This window comes from Rhineura floridana, chromosome 20 (assembly GCF_030035675.1).
Source record: "Rhineura floridana isolate rRhiFlo1 chromosome 20, rRhiFlo1.hap2, whole genome shotgun sequence".
Lineage (NCBI taxonomy): Eukaryota > Metazoa > Chordata > Lepidosauria > Squamata > Rhineuridae > Rhineura > Rhineura floridana.
In genome coordinates this window covers 9,988,345-10,003,966 of record NC_084499.1, presented here as the reverse complement: position 1 = coordinate 10,003,966, position 15,622 = coordinate 9,988,345, and positions in this window count along the sequence as shown.

Sequence of the window (15,622 nt, the reverse complement as noted above, 5' to 3'; positions counted from 1 at the left end):
CTTACTGTACGCCTGTGGAACATGGACCATCTATAAACGCCACTCCCAGCTTCTTGAAAGATTCCACCAATGCTGCCTCCGGAAAATTCTGCAAATTACTTGGGAAGATAGGCGGACTAATGTTAGCATATTGGAAGAAGCAAAGACCACCAGTGTCAAAACAATGATCCTCCAACATCAACTTCGCTGGACCAGCCATGTTGTTCGAATGCCTGATCACCGTCTTCCAAAGCAGCTATTTTACTCCCAACTTAAGGATGGAAAATGAAATATTGGTGGACAGCAAAAGAGGTTTAAAGATGTTCTTAAAGCTAATCTAAAAAAATGTAACATGAGCATCGAGAACTGGGAAGCCTTGGCCCATGAGCGTCCCAATTGGAGGTCGGCCATTATCAAAGGTGCTATGGACTTTGAAGAAGCATGAGTACAGGGCGAAAGGGACAAATGAGCTAAGCAGAAGGCACATCAAGCAAATCCTCATCGTGACCATCTTCCATCTGGAAACATATGTCCTCACTGTGGGAGGCTGTGTGGATCTAGAACTGGCCTCCACAGTCACCTATGGACCCACTGTCAAAGACCTTACCCTGGAAGACAATCTTACTTGGCCACGAGTGATTGCTAATGAATGCCTCTGAATACCAGTTGTTGGGAATCACAAGAGGGGTGACTGCTCTTGCACTCAGGTCCCGGTTGTGAGCTTCCCAGAGGCATCTGGTTAGCTATCATAAGAACAGGAGGCTAGACTAGATGGGCCTTTTGCCCGACCCAGCAGAGCTCTTATGTTCTTATGTAGCTAATTGAAAGAAATGCTTCTTTTAGTTATTGAAGAGTACTAGTCAAAGATTTCCTCCTCCCAATGGAAAACACATGATGTGGGATGATGGGAGTTTAGTCCCCAAACACCTGCATTTTACTGTTAGCATATGAAGCCCTTAATGGCTTGGGACTGGGTTACTTAAGGGATCACCTGGTCTCTCATGTGCCTACTCATCCACTTTAGTCTGTGGCACTTTCACTTTTAAGTGTCATGTAATGTGTATTCTGCATGTGCAAAGAGTTGATCTTTTAGTGTGCCAGCACTTCTGCTTTGGAACTCCCTGCCTATTCACATTTGCCAGGCGCCCTCGCGATATTGTTTTAAACACCTGCTGAAAACTAAAAACAAAAAACAAAAAACCAGCAAGCTTACAGAGACATTTACTTCAGTTACCCATATTTGTCTACATTTTTACGGATTTATCTGTGCTTTAATGATAATTATTTTGTATACTTGTTCTTAATAGCTTTGTGGATCTTAGATGTATTTTATTTACAGTTTTATTATGTACATACCTTAGAGAGCTTTAGATTTAGCAGTTTAAAAATCTTTCTAAGCAAGTAAGAAAGTTAAATCTGGAGGCACCACATTGGCTACCCCTAGCGCAGGCAGACAATACTGAGCTAGATGGGCCAATTGTCTGACTTGGTGCAAGGCAACTTCCTATGTCCCAGTAGTATTTTGTACTATCTGTAATTTCTGGACAGTCTCCAAGGACAGCCCCACAAGCACACTACAATAGTCTAATCTGAAGAAGTCACCAAGACACGAATGAATATACAACTTAGGCTGTTTGGTCTGAACCAAAACCAAATACAAAATTACACTTAAGTATGGTTCATGATATAAAGCAAATGTATACATAGGTAGAAGCAAACCTAATAATAATGATCATGATAACATAATGATAACAATAATAATGATAATATTTAGAAAATTTATAATCAACTTGATCAAAAAATTAGAGATAGAGCATAGCTAAAATCCACTGTCCAATTACAAACAAAAATACATAAAACCCATCAAAAACAAATATGAAATCAATTACACTTGCAAAACAGATATAGGTGACTAAATTATGCGTCTGGTGAGGCCTGCTGAGTAAAAAATAAAACAGTTTTCAGCAGGCCAAGTTGAGAGTGTCTTTAGCAAGATGGAAGAAGAGAGAAAAGTCATAGCTCAATGGCAGGGCATCTGCCTTGCATGCAGAAGGTCCTAGGTTCAAGCCCTGGCATCTCCGGGCAGGGCTGGAGAAAGCTTCTGCCTGAAATCCTCGAGAGCCAGGCGGACCAATGGTCTAAGGCAGCTCCATACCTTCCTACAGCACAAGAACAAAGACTCTTTTTGGGACGAGGTGTAGCTCAGTGGTAGAGAATCTGCTTTGCATGCACAAGATCCCAGTTCAGTCCTTGGCGTCTTCAGGCAGGGCTGGGAAAGTTCCCTGTGTGAAACCCCGGCTGCCAGACAGGAAAGAAACGTTGGGCTAAGATGACCTGATTGTGTGGCTTGGAATAAGGCAGCTTCCTGTTTTCAGATATACCAGCCTGACTATGGGCACTCTTCAGTCAGGGTACATGTGGATTAGGCCTCCTCTGATTGGGAAGAGGGATGGGAAGATCCTTCAGAGGACAAGTGAGGGAGGTGCTGGACTTTGCTCCTGTGGCTATGTGGCTAAAAAGCCAGCAGCATTGCCATGGCAACCTGACAAGCAAATGCGAACGACTGCAGGAGCTAGAAGAGTTTTCATAGTTTCTGAGGAAGCCAAAAGCGTAAAGAAGATAGGCTCATGGGAATTCTTTTGAACTGCCTTCTAGAAGAAAGTTCATCCCTCTCCGCCTGATGAATGAATGATGCAACTCCTTACGCCTAGCGGAGGACTTTGACAATGGCCACCTTCACACCAATCATTTATCCCACTTGAAACAGTCATGGCTTTGCCCAAAGATTCTTGGGAAGTGTCATCTGTGAAAGATGCTGAGAACTGTTAGGAGGCTCGTATTCCCCTGACAGAACTACAGTTGGCAAAGTGGTTTAACAGGCAGTCCCTCTTCCTGGGGAACTCTGGCAAATGTAACTCTGTAAGAGGAATAGGTGGTTTCCGAACAACTCTCAGCATCTTTCACAAATTACAGTTCCCAGGATTCTTTGGGGGAAACCATGACTATTTCAAGTGGAATAATAGCAGAATAAATGTATGGTGTGACTGTGGTCAAGGTCTGGCTTTGCCAGCAATCCTCTCTTTCCAACCAGGGTGTACTGGAGATACTTATATGGCCACTTATATTCTTATATATTATATTATATATATTATATACTTATATTCAGTTACACAGGGGTGAGGCAATTGGGCCCCTCCCAGATGTTGTTGCTGACTATAAGTCCCATCAACCCTGACTGTTGGCCATGCTGGCTGGAATGGATGGGAGTTGGAGTCCAGCAACACTTGGGAGGAGCTGGAGCTGCTGGGGGAATAAGGGGACCTGAGAAGACAATCTCAAAAGGATATAGGGAGAGAGAAAGAGAGAACCTGCAAGGGACAGAACATCTGTGAGGAGCAGGAGATCCAGCAGCCTGTAACTTGTATGTCCAGGAAGCTATGTTTTCATCCAGTTTTACCTGGGCAACAGACAGGGCACTGCAGAAGTGGAGGGACTGAGCAGCAAGAAGAAGAGGACCAAGGACTTTATTGAGGACTCGAGTTCTTTTATGAGGTCTTAACGTTTGTGAGTGGTTAGTTCAATAACAAAATCTGAAGTGCTTGCCTGGGTTCAGCATGCCCATCCAAAATTCCCTGAGTTTTGGGGCTCATCTACATGAGAGCATTTCTTTGTTGCAAATACGCTACTTTTACCTTTGTAATAGATTTGCACCATCTGCAGTTCCTGCTCAATGGTAGCTGTCAATCGCTTTTTCTCATTCATACAAGTAGGCGTTCCTCTGGGAAAGATTAGTCTTGCTGTTTCCTTGTGGTCCTGCCCTCTAATTATACATTTCCATTCCCTCTGGTTGCTAGGTGACCAAGCATGCTCAGTCTTGTTCTACCAGCTGCAGTAGGTTCATTTAAAAAAACCTGGAAGTGCAAATATCTGTGTTTTCCATGCCTATGGTTGGTAGGATACAGATGAAATACAAATCTTCATTTGAGCAGTGTTATGTTTTTGTGCACAAGTTAGGGGAAATAGAAAATAAAGGCACCATTTGCAGCAACATAAAAAAGGCCAGCAGAATGCAGGACAGCAACCGGAAGTTGCTTGTTAGCCTACAGGAAAGAAAATCAAAGAAGGGAGGAGGAGATAGTGGGCATGGAGAGGGGAACAATTGACACACCCACCTAAAAGCATAGGAGCAAAGCGTCTGCTACCACTAGAGAAACTGAGTGGAGACTTTTTTTCTGCACTTTTCGTATTATCAGTGGATTGGATTAGTACGGATTACAGGGGGGAAATAGCTTCTGTTTGCTGGTAACATCATGTGAACCATGCAAATTTAAAGGAGATGCGAGTAGCACCAAACACACAGTAAACCACCGTGTAGAGGAGCCCTTGTTTACACTAGCAAAAAATACAGCTTCATTTGAACCAGAGGGTAAAATGGCTTATCCACATAACTTGGTAGAGCTCAATTCTGGGGTAGGTATAAGAAAAAATGTAAGTTTTTGCTTCACCATGGAGTAATCACAATCTACCCCCCCCTTCAGTTTCCCTTAGGTCATGGATGGAGAACCTATGGCCCTCCAGATGTTGCAGGACAACAGCTCTCATCATTCTTCACCACCAGCCACACTACTGCAGTCTGATGGGAGTTAGACTCCATCAATATCTGGAAGTGCCAGGTTCCCCACCACTGTCTTAGAGGGAAGGGTAGACAATGTGATTCTCAAGCAGTTTAGAGTCTGAACATCTCTCTGGCCAAGCACTAAGCCCAGTACATAGCTTAGTTGAGACTGAGTCTCTTAATTGGGTTGACCAAGTTCACACAAAGGACCAAATTTACACATAACTGCATGTCAGTTTCTGCTTGAACTGTGTGTGGCTGCCCCATGTGGTGAAGCAGTGAACTGCAAGTGGCAGCTTTATCAGTGAAAAAGAACCTTCTAGCCCTGGAGTGACTCCACCCACCAGGCTGGCCATTGGATACTTTTGAGCAGGAAGGAGTATAAAAGGCCTTGTGTGCCAGTGAAGCCTTGCTTGATTGTTTTGTATGCTTGGTGAGTCTTCAGCCCTTGTTTCTTTCTTGCATGTCCATCCTACTTCCCAGTTTTCCCTTTGTTCTTGACTTGTTCTTTGGCCCTTGGCCTTGGGAAAGACTGTAGCTCAGTGGTAGAGCATTCGCTTTGCATGCAGAAGGTCCCAGGTTCAATCCCTGGCATTTCCAGGTAGGGCTGGGAACATCCCCATCTGAAATTCAGGAGAGCTGCTGCCAGTCAGTGTAGATAATTCTCAGCTAGATTGACTGATGGTTTCACTTGGCATAAGGCAGTTAGTGATGTCCTGGCTACAGGCATGTCTCATGTCATCTGGTTCCCATGGCTCCTCCTGGATCATCTCAGTCTGCTACCCATAACTGAATTCTGACTCTGACACTGTCTGCCCATTAGCTACAGGAGCAAGTTCAAAGTTCTGGTTTTGGTGTACAAAGCTCTACACAGCTTGGGACCAGGATACCTGAAAGATCATCTTACCCCTTATATACCCAGCTGATCATTGCACCATGCAGGTGACGGCCTCCTGCAGATACCATCTTACCAGGAGGACCATTACGCACAACATAGGAAGTGGACCTTAGTGTAGTGGCACCAACCCTTTGGAATTCCCTCCTCTTAAATATTAGACAGGCACCATCTCTGTTATCTTTTCAGCACCTACCGAAGACTTTCCTCTTTCAACAAGCCTTTTAAATAGAGGCCTTATCCCAGTCTGTGTCTGTGCTGGAATTGCTTTTTAATATGTTTTTAAAGTTGCTTTGTTTTAATATGTTTTAAAGTTTTTTGTTTTTAAGATGTTTTAAAGTGCTTTAAAGATGTTTAAAGTCCTCCGTGGCGCAGAGTGGTAAGTGGCGGTAACGCAGCCGAAAGCTCTGCTCACGGCCGGAGTTCAATTCCAACAGAAGAAGGAAGTCGAATCTCTGGTAAAAGGGGTCGAGGTCCACTCAGCCTTCCATCCATCCGTGGTCAGTAAAATGAGTACCCGGCATATGCTGGGGGGGTGGGTGGGTAAAGAAAGGCCGGGGACGGAACTGGCAAACCCACCCCATATATACGGTCTGCCTAGTAAACGTCACAAGATGTCACCCTAAGAGTCGGAAACGACTCGCACTACAAGTGCAGGGACACCTTTACCTTTTAAAAGTGCTTTTAGTGTGTATTTGTTTGCTGTCCTGGACTCCTTTTGGGAGGAAGGGTGGGACATACAGTGAATAAATAAATTAAATAAATGAATAATGCAGATGCAAAGCATGTCAGGAAAATATATACCAACCTTCACCAACTTGGTGACCTTCAAATGTTTTGGACTGCATCTCTCATCAGCCACAGCCTGCATGGTGTGCTGGTTTGGGCTGTTGGGAGTTGTAGTCCAAAATGTCTGGCGGGCACCAGGATGGTGTAACCTGGTGTATAACATTGTTTTCCACTTGATTCCATCCCCAACCCCTTGCAGGCATCTATTCCAGCGCAGTGGTGTTAATAGTGTTGGGGGGTGGTTGGATTTGGAGGATCAGAAGCCCACTTCGCAGTAATTCAAGGCAGGGCTTTCAGGAATCCTGCCTCTGTTCTGTGGAACAGCATCCCTGTTGAGATATGACAGTCACCTTCTATCTGTCCTACCCCAGAAACAATGGAAGACATGTTTGTTTTGACCAGCTTTTCCAGGTCTCAGCCTTAGCAGTTCATTTTGTATTGTTTCTACATCTTTGCTATTTTTGTGGTACTGTTTTAGATCAATATCTACCTCTTTTTATGGTATGTCTGTAAATTGCCCTGAGTCTTATGCAAAAGGCCACTCAATAATAATAATAATTTAATGGGGGAGTCTGGAATATAAGCTTGCCCCATTCAGGAATCCACACTCCCATGATGTCCTGGGCTCATTACCATTTCAAATGTGGCCTGTTTTATTGTTTGCTTGTTTGTTTTAGGGCTTATATCCTGCCTTTTTAAAACTTTGGTTTCAAGGCGGTTGACAATTAAAGTGAAACAAAATGATAAATCATTGTCATAAATGGCAAAAATGGGGGGAAAAAAACCACAAAAAGCAGGGTAAAAATCAATAAAAATCTAGCTTCAGAGCAATAACACAGTGATACAGAGCCAGGGTAGTAGAGGATACCATAAAAGGGCCAAATGAAATGCCATAAAAAGGCAGAGGACAGGATGCAAGTTGCCTAGTATGGAGAGGGTTGCAACAGAGAGGTTAAGTGTGCATAGGAGAAGGACTGTGACTCAGGGGCGGAGCATCTGCCTTGTATGCAGAAGGCCCCAGGTTCAATCCCTGCAATCTCCAAGTAGGGCTGGGAGAGAACCCTATCTGAAATCCTGGAGAGCCCCTGCCAGTTGGTGTAGACCAGCCTTTCCCAACCAGTGTGCCTCCAGATGTTGTTGGACCACAACTCCCATTAGCCTCAGCCAGCATTGCCAATGGTCAGGAAAGATGGGAATTGTGGTCCAACAACATCTGGAGGCACACTGGTTGGGAAAGGCTGGTGTAGACAATGCTGAGCTAGAGGGACCTGTGGGGGAAGACATCTTGTCTGAGATGGGGCCTCTGAGAGGCATGACTTTGCAGTTTTCACAGCTGAAGCTAGTTAATTAGGTCCAAGCAAGAACACCTGCTTATCAGTGGAGATTGGTATTCAAGGCCACCTGGCCTGGGAAGGTTGGGGAGTACGTGGCCGTTAGGCATGAAAACTCCAGAATTGTTTCATCATCAGAAAGCCCCCTGATTGGCTAATTATTTCCTGGATGTTGCTGGGCATTTTCCCATAAGAACAGGATTCAGACCTTAGGACTTTGTTCCCCACTGTTTCCTGATACTTCCTAGGTGGGGTTCCATCTTCCATCGGTTATCCAGGCTATACATCTCTGGGGAGATGTGGAACCATGAAGTTATTTTGCTGTTTATCTCTTTGTAAGTATAAACTAGGCTAGACAGTTTTGTTATTTTGTTTTGTGACTGTAACTCTCTGTATTTTACCTGGCCCTCAGGGGTGTGGGTTTTAAGGAACCATTTTGCTGCTGTAATTGTGTACATATTTTATTTAATAAAGCTAGTTCTTTTTTACCAGTGTGTGTTCATCACAGGAGGGGATTTGGCTCTGAATCCAGTACCTTGGCCAATTAATCACAGAGTACTGTATATCTGGATATTTTGCCTAAGGCTCCAAGACAAGGAGTGTAGTTTGGCTCTTGTCTGTTGGAATCCTTGGCACTTTGGATTTCCCCTTGGCCCAGAGTGGGTGACCAGATTAAGGGGTGGTGGCAGTCTACTTATCTTACAGGGTGGTTGTTGGTTACTCAGGCCTAGTAAGGGGAGGCACGGGTTTGTGCCTTGCCAGGATCAATTGCCCAGGGTTTGGGAACTGAGTCCTGGGACTGAACTGGGAGAGGTTCATGACAGGACTAATGGTGTGGCTCAATATAAGGCAACTTCCTATGTGCCTTGGAAATGCTCTTAACTATAGACAGTAAAGGGTTGTACCTCAGTGGCAGAGCATCTGATTTGCATGCAAAAGGCCCCAGGTTCAAATCCCCACCATCTCCAGGTGGGGTTGGGAGAGATCCCTGCCTAAAACCCTGCAGAGCCACTGCCAGTCAGTGTGGACTGTACTGAGCTAGATAGATCAATAGTCTGACTCTGTATAAAAGAGTTTCTTATGGTTCCTACAATATGTTCTTCTGGGGAAGGCCTATGTCTCAATGGTAGACCACCAGCTTTTCATGCAGAAGGACCTAGGTCCAATCCCTGCCATCTTCAGCAAAAAGGATCCAGTAGCATAGGTGTGGGGAACTTTTAGTTCTCCAGCTGTTGCTGAACAACAGTTCCCATCATCCTTGGCCATCGGGCCATGCTTACTGAGGCTGATGAGAATTGTCTTTCAGCAACATCTGGAGGGCCAAAGGTTCCCCATGCTTGAGGCATCAGGGGATAGGAAAGACTTCTCTCTGCCCGAGACCTTGGTGAGACACTGCCAGTGAGTGCAGACAAGTTCCTGTGACCCTCCCAGATGTTGTTGAACTCCATTGCCCATCAGCCCCATCCAGCCTGGCTAATGATCAGGGATGATGGGAGTTGTAGTCCACAGGTTTCTTACTCCTGGAGGAAATATTACTGGACTAGATGGATTAATAGTCTGACCTGGTATGCGGCAGCTCACTACTTTCTGAGCTGGTGGGTGCCACGAACTCCGGCCTAGGGAGTTCCATAGTTAGGGTGCCACCACTGACAAAGGCCTATGTCTGGAGTATAGGGAGCTGCTTTATACTAAATCATACATTTTTGTCCAGCTCAGGACTGTCTATACTCACTTGCAGGATCTCTCCTAGGTTTCAGTATCTCTTCCAGTCTTCTCCAGAAGATACTGGGGGGTCAACCAGGACCTTCTTCATGCAAAGCAGGTGCTCTACCCTTCCAGCTGGCAAATAGGCCCAGCACCAGTGGGCGGTCAGGTTGGGCACAGGCCTGAGGGCCCCTCCTCAGGCTGGGGCTGGGAGGGTGGAGCTCCTGTTCTGTGATCCATGGCAACGTTGGGTCACAGGGGTGATTTGTGACCAGCCCAACACTGCTGCAGAGCAGGAGCTTCACCCTCCAAGGCAAGACTTTGCAAAGCAGCTGGCACTGCATCACCATAACAGTGTTCTAGCATGCCATCACCCTGTTGACACCCCCACTGCCAGCTTGGGTGATGGCAGGCACGCATGTGCTAGTGCGCCAATGCAGGAGGTGGTGATACTGGGCCTGTTTAAGCCCATGCCAGCTGATTTGGGGTATGTGTGTGTTGGGGGGCACCATGATGATGTTGACAGTCTTGACGATGCCCCCGGCCTGCAGCAGTCTGGTGCCCGAGGGCCCAGTCATGCCTGGCGCTGGTCCTGCCAGCAAAATTCAAGTTTGCCCCCACCTGCCAGCCAATCTTTCCTGCCATTTTCCTCTCCCCTTTATCCTGACAAAAATGCGAGGAAATCTCACCCTTGATGGAGTTTGGCTTTGCAGGCTTCTGCTCAAGCATCATTTCTTCTTAAGCAGAGATCTACAAGGCATCTGTCAGCTTCAGGGATCCTTCCCTGCTGCTGGTGGTTCACTCGCCTCTTCTCAGATAGTTTCTCCTGTACACACAACACAATATGAGGTCCCTTGGAGAAAATTTTTTTCTTGAGTACTCTGTTTTGGATCTCTGGCGACTATTGGCAACCAAGGAGTCACAGTCAATTCCCTAGGCTTGATTCTGGGACATTACTGCAAGGCTGGGGAACCTTTCAATCCCTGGTGTCTTTAGGTAGTGCTGGTGAAAGCTTCTGCCTGAAAACCTGAAGACCACAAACGTACATTTTCTCTTTACACAGTAGGCTGGTTTCTGCATGCAGTCACATGCGCTTCTCTATCCTCCACCTGGACAAACAAGATGGATTACCTTATATCCAAGGAGGTGTTCCAGTCAGGCAAAAACACCCAAGGGGGTGCAAAGCAGTGGCTTTGGGAGAGTCCCAAGGGCCAGATAGAGAGGTCTGGAGGGCCACATTTGGCCCCGGGCCTGAGTTTTCCCACCCCTATATTACAGATTATGGATGCAGCTCTGCTGATCTCAGAAAAGCCTTTCAGATTTTGCTTGACTGCATTTTAAAAACCTTTTAACACTCTGCAGAATGGCAAGTCAGTAGCTGTTCCAGCCTCTTCCCATAACAATATCTCTCTGAGTCAGACCAACTTCACTCATCTTCTTGCTTTTCACCCCAGGGTCAAAGCATCTCATCGTTTGGCATCCCATTTTGTTTTTTCATTAGCATCTCCCCAAAACTACTCTCCAGTCAGGAATTAGTTGGTCAGCTGCCTCTTGCCTGCCTTATGTATCCTGCTATCAAAAAGTTTGCATTATAAATTTCTTGTTATATATATATATACCTTCAAGTCGATTACAACTTTTGGCGACCCTATGAATCAGCGACCTCCAAGAGCATCTGTTGTGAACCACCCTGCTCAGATCTTGTAAGATCAGGTCTGTGGTTTCCTTTATGGAATCAATCCATCTCTTGTTCCTCTTTTTCTACTCCCTTCTGTTTTCCCCAGCATTGTCTTTTCTAGTGAATCATGTCTTCTCATGGTGTGTCCAAAGTATGATAGCCTCAGTTTCGTCAATAGCTGATTAAAAAAAAAAATCAATACCAACACAATGAATAGGATTTTGCTCTAAGCCACTGATGTGATGTAACTGCAAAGATAGCAAATGTGATTGTTTGAATATATTAGATGCCAGAAGAAACAAGAATGCTTTAATATCACAGAGAAAATCAGTAGCCTACCAAGAGGAATGCAGTCCACCATCAGCCATGAATAATGACCTACCAGGTGCTAGATAAATCTGTTAATTTTGCTGCCTGGGAATTCAAAAACAGGCAAGCCATACCCTCCAACATTTCACAACTGGATATAGTGACAAATGTGAAGCTTCACTCTTCTTATTGTAAGGTTCACTGCTCAACTCCTCCTCCCCATTGTCTGTTGCTGAAGGCTTGGCTATGTGTGGGGGGAGGGGAGTTGTGGCTCTCCATATGTCATTGGACTCCACATCCCATCAGCCCCAGCCAGCAAGGCCAACGGTCAGGGATGATGGGAGTTGGAACATCTGGAGGGCCACAGTTTCCCCATCTATGCCCTACTGTCTGTTGCATTCATTGATTCCACAACTCTCTGCTGATTTACAAGTAGGGATGGATTGACCTGTTAATTTTGGTTCAGTCAGTTTCTCATTTTTCCAGTCTGAAATCCAGTTCTCCACATTTTTGGAGCAATTTGCCATTTTTTCAAAAAACTAAAATAAATTATCACAAAAGTTCTCCAGCATTTTAGCTTGAATTTTTCCTAATAAACACATTTTTGTGTGCAGTTATGACTTATGTACACCTCTTTGAAAGTGAATTTTCCTAATACAATGCACTTTTGCATGTTATCTTCACTCATGTATTCATTTTAGTGCACATTCCCCCCCCAATATGCATTTTTGTAAACATTGGTTGGTTCGAGAATTGGATCGCAAAATTCAGATAAGTGCAAATTTCAAGGGATAGCTGCGTATCAGTTCTCATATTGTTTCAGGAAGCACAAATGTCATAGATTTGGCTTGAATCTGGCAAACTGAATCAAATTTCTCTGCCACCCCTATTGAAAAGTTAACAGAGTTTTCTCTTTGGGTTAGAGGGACAAAAACAAACAAAACCTCACTTAACTACAATGTGTTACTTCTACCGTTCAGTGGGTTCTATCTAACTGAGTTCAACTCAGAGTAGGGGTGGAGGAGAAATTTGATTCAGATCACATTTAAAGGTGAACCTACTAAGTGTACAACTCCTAAAATGATACATAAACTGAAATGCAGCTACCCTTGGAGATCTGTGCTTATCCAAATCACCCAAATCTGCTGTAGCGATTAGAGTGTCGGACTAGACCTGGGAAACCAGGGTTCAAATCCCCACTCAGGCATGAAGCTCACTGGGTGACCTTGGGCCAGTCACTCTCTCTCAGCCTAACCTACCTCACAGGGGTATTGTGAGGATAAAATGGGGAGGGGGAGAGCCATGTGCTCTACTTTGAGCTCAGAGGAAAGGTGGGATATAGATGATGATGATGATAACCCCATTTTATCTACTCCTGCTCTCCAGTGCAGTAGAGAACAACCTTTGCTCTCCTGTGCAACAGCCTTTGAAGGATTCAAAAAGTCCTATCATGTCCCCGCTTAGTTTTTTCTTCTCCAGGGTAAAAATATCCAATCCCTTCAACCTTTCTGCAAACGACACAGCAGTCGCACGAAGAAAGCACTCCCAGGCTTCAGCAGATGGAGAGATGAGACTACAGGGAGAGGCCAGCTGCATCCACCTCCTTCATAGGGTTGCCAGGTTCAGGGCCTGAGACTGATACTGTATCTTTAGGAGAAGAGAAAGTCAGCCAAGAGTAGGTGTTCTTGCAACACTGTAATGAGAAAAACCACAAGATGGGATCCTCCTTTCTCCCTGCACAACTTTTAAAGATACAGAAGACCTCTTGGAGGCCAGGCCTGGCAACCTCCTCTCCTTGAACTCTTTCCATTCCAGCTGAGTTTGTTCTATTCCTCCTCCCTCCCAATCAGTTTTCCTTTTCTGCCATGCCTTTAAGATTGTAAGCCTGAGGACGACTTTCTTATTACTGATTACCAGAAGCCATTGTGGAAACCTTTTTTTTAATAAAAGAGGGAGCAAATGCTTTAAATAAAGAAATGAATAATTTGTTGGCTGTCTTCAATCTTTTGTCTGTTAGTTGGCAGTAAGATGTTGATGTCAAGGTCTCAAACACAAATCCTGCTTAGGAACATAGGAAGCTGCCTTATACAGAGACAGACCATTAGTCCATCTATTTCAGAATTGTCTACATGGACTGGCAGTAGCTCTCTATGGTTTCAGGTAGGATTGTCTGCCAGACTTACCGGGAGATTCCGGGGATTGAACCTGGGACCATCTGCATGCAAGGCAGATGCTCTACCACTGAGCTACGTCTCTTCATGTGCCCCTCTATCAGCATAGCCCTTCTGCTTTCTGTTTAGTGTTAGTAAAATGTTACACTCCTGTTTTACAGAAATGGAATCCTAGGTGTGGTTTTTTTTCATCTTCAGGGACCTGGATATTAAAGTTCCTTGGGCATAGACTGGAAAATTGGCCTGTGTGCTATGTGCTTCCTGGTCTATTTCTTTGATTGAACATTTTTTTTCTAGCTGGGGCATCTGCCTTGGAGTGGGTGAGAGCCCGCCTTATTTTTGAGAAATATCCTAGTGGCACTGCAATAACAGTAAGATACATAAAAGTCAGCTCCTGGTTCCCATCTGTTTATCACAATCAAGTGCGACCAACAAATGGAATCTTAAGCTAGGCTATGTAGATTGAATGGGAGGCGTTATGTAAATATTAACAGTAAAACATATATCCAGCCATGGGTATATAAATGAAGGCTTGGGATTATACAAATATTAATTGTAATATATACATAAAATCACTTCCCCCCCCCTTTAAAGCAATCCAAATTCGTGGTTATTACTACATCTTGCAGAAGCAAATTGCGTAGTGAAATTTAAGTGCTGTGTGAAGTACTTCATTTTGTCTATCCTGAATCTTCCACAGTCAGCTTCATCAGAAGATTTCAAGTTATTGTATTATGAGAGAGGACTACCCACGTTCTCTGCATAATTTTATACCTGGCTATCATGTCTCCCCTCCTTACTCACTTTTTTCCTAAACTAAAAAGCCCCAAATGTTGTATTGTTTCCTCCTAGTTGCTCCAACCCCACCATCTTACCACCACCAGAGGTGCAGTTTGCAGTGGAGTGGGACAGGGACTTTTTAATTGTAGTACCAAGGTGATGGAACTCCCTTCCTCTAGAGGCTCCTATGGTCCTTAAGATGCAAGCCTTTTTGCCAGGCTATTAAGACAAATTAATATCATCAGGTCATTGGCTTTGACTGATAACGAGTTGCCCCAAGTTGTAAGTCTGAAGAACAGAGAAGATCAGAGATACACAGCTTGGTTTTGTTGGAAGAGCAACAGCAGAGATCATTCAGCGTGTAACTTAAGGCTTAATTCTGTGATCATTAAGCCCGTTAAACAAGAGGGGGTAGTGGAGGAGAAGAAGGTGTAGCTTTGCAACCAGGCAGAGTGGCATGATCTTTAGTGAGGTAGCACGTGCTCTGATTGGCTGTGTAGTTCTGAGGGAAGTTTTTCCCCTGCATGTTTTCTTTAATGTCTCGCTGCCCTGTAAAAGGCCTGACCTGAAAGACAAAACCTCTTTGTTCATTTTCCCTCAAATTATGCACTATTTTTGTTCAGTTTGCTCAGGGTTATCAGGACTTTTGCCCAGGACTCCATCTGCAACTTTGCAGATTAAAGTTATTTAAAGTTACTTAAAGTTATTGAGCAAAGAGGTTTCAAGGTTACAAAGCTCACAACCATATCTGTTGACCTGCTGGCCAGCAGTTACATTAGAAAAGCCTACTAGATCAGGCCAAAGGCCCATCTAGACCAGCAATTTGTTCTCACAGTGGCCAACCAGATGCCTCTTCTGGGAAGCCCAAAAGCAGGATATAAGCACACCAGCACTCTCCCAACTTGTGATTCCCAGCAGCTGGCATTCAGAGGCAGACTCCCTCTGACTGTGCAGGCAGTAGCCTCATTGTGCCTAGTAGCCACTGACAGCCTTATTCTCTATGAATTTGTCTAATCCTAATATGCTCCTTGTGTGGGAAAATAAACTATGCACTGTGTAAAGAAGTCCTTTTTTGGTTGTCCCTGAATCTTTAAAGATTCAGCTTCATTGGATGCCCACAAGTTCTAGCATTATGTGATAGGCCTAGCTACTTTCTCCATACCATGCAGAATGTTATACGCCTCTGTTATGTCCCCTCTCCCGTACTCCCCTTTTCTAAACCAAAAAGGCCCTTCTGTTGCCACCTTCTGCTGTCTTTTAACAAGGGCTAATGGGAGGTTGTATCACTAGAAGCTAAAATGATGAAACTGAAGTTGTCATACTTTGGATACATAATGAGAAGACATGATTCACTAGAAAAGACCATAATGC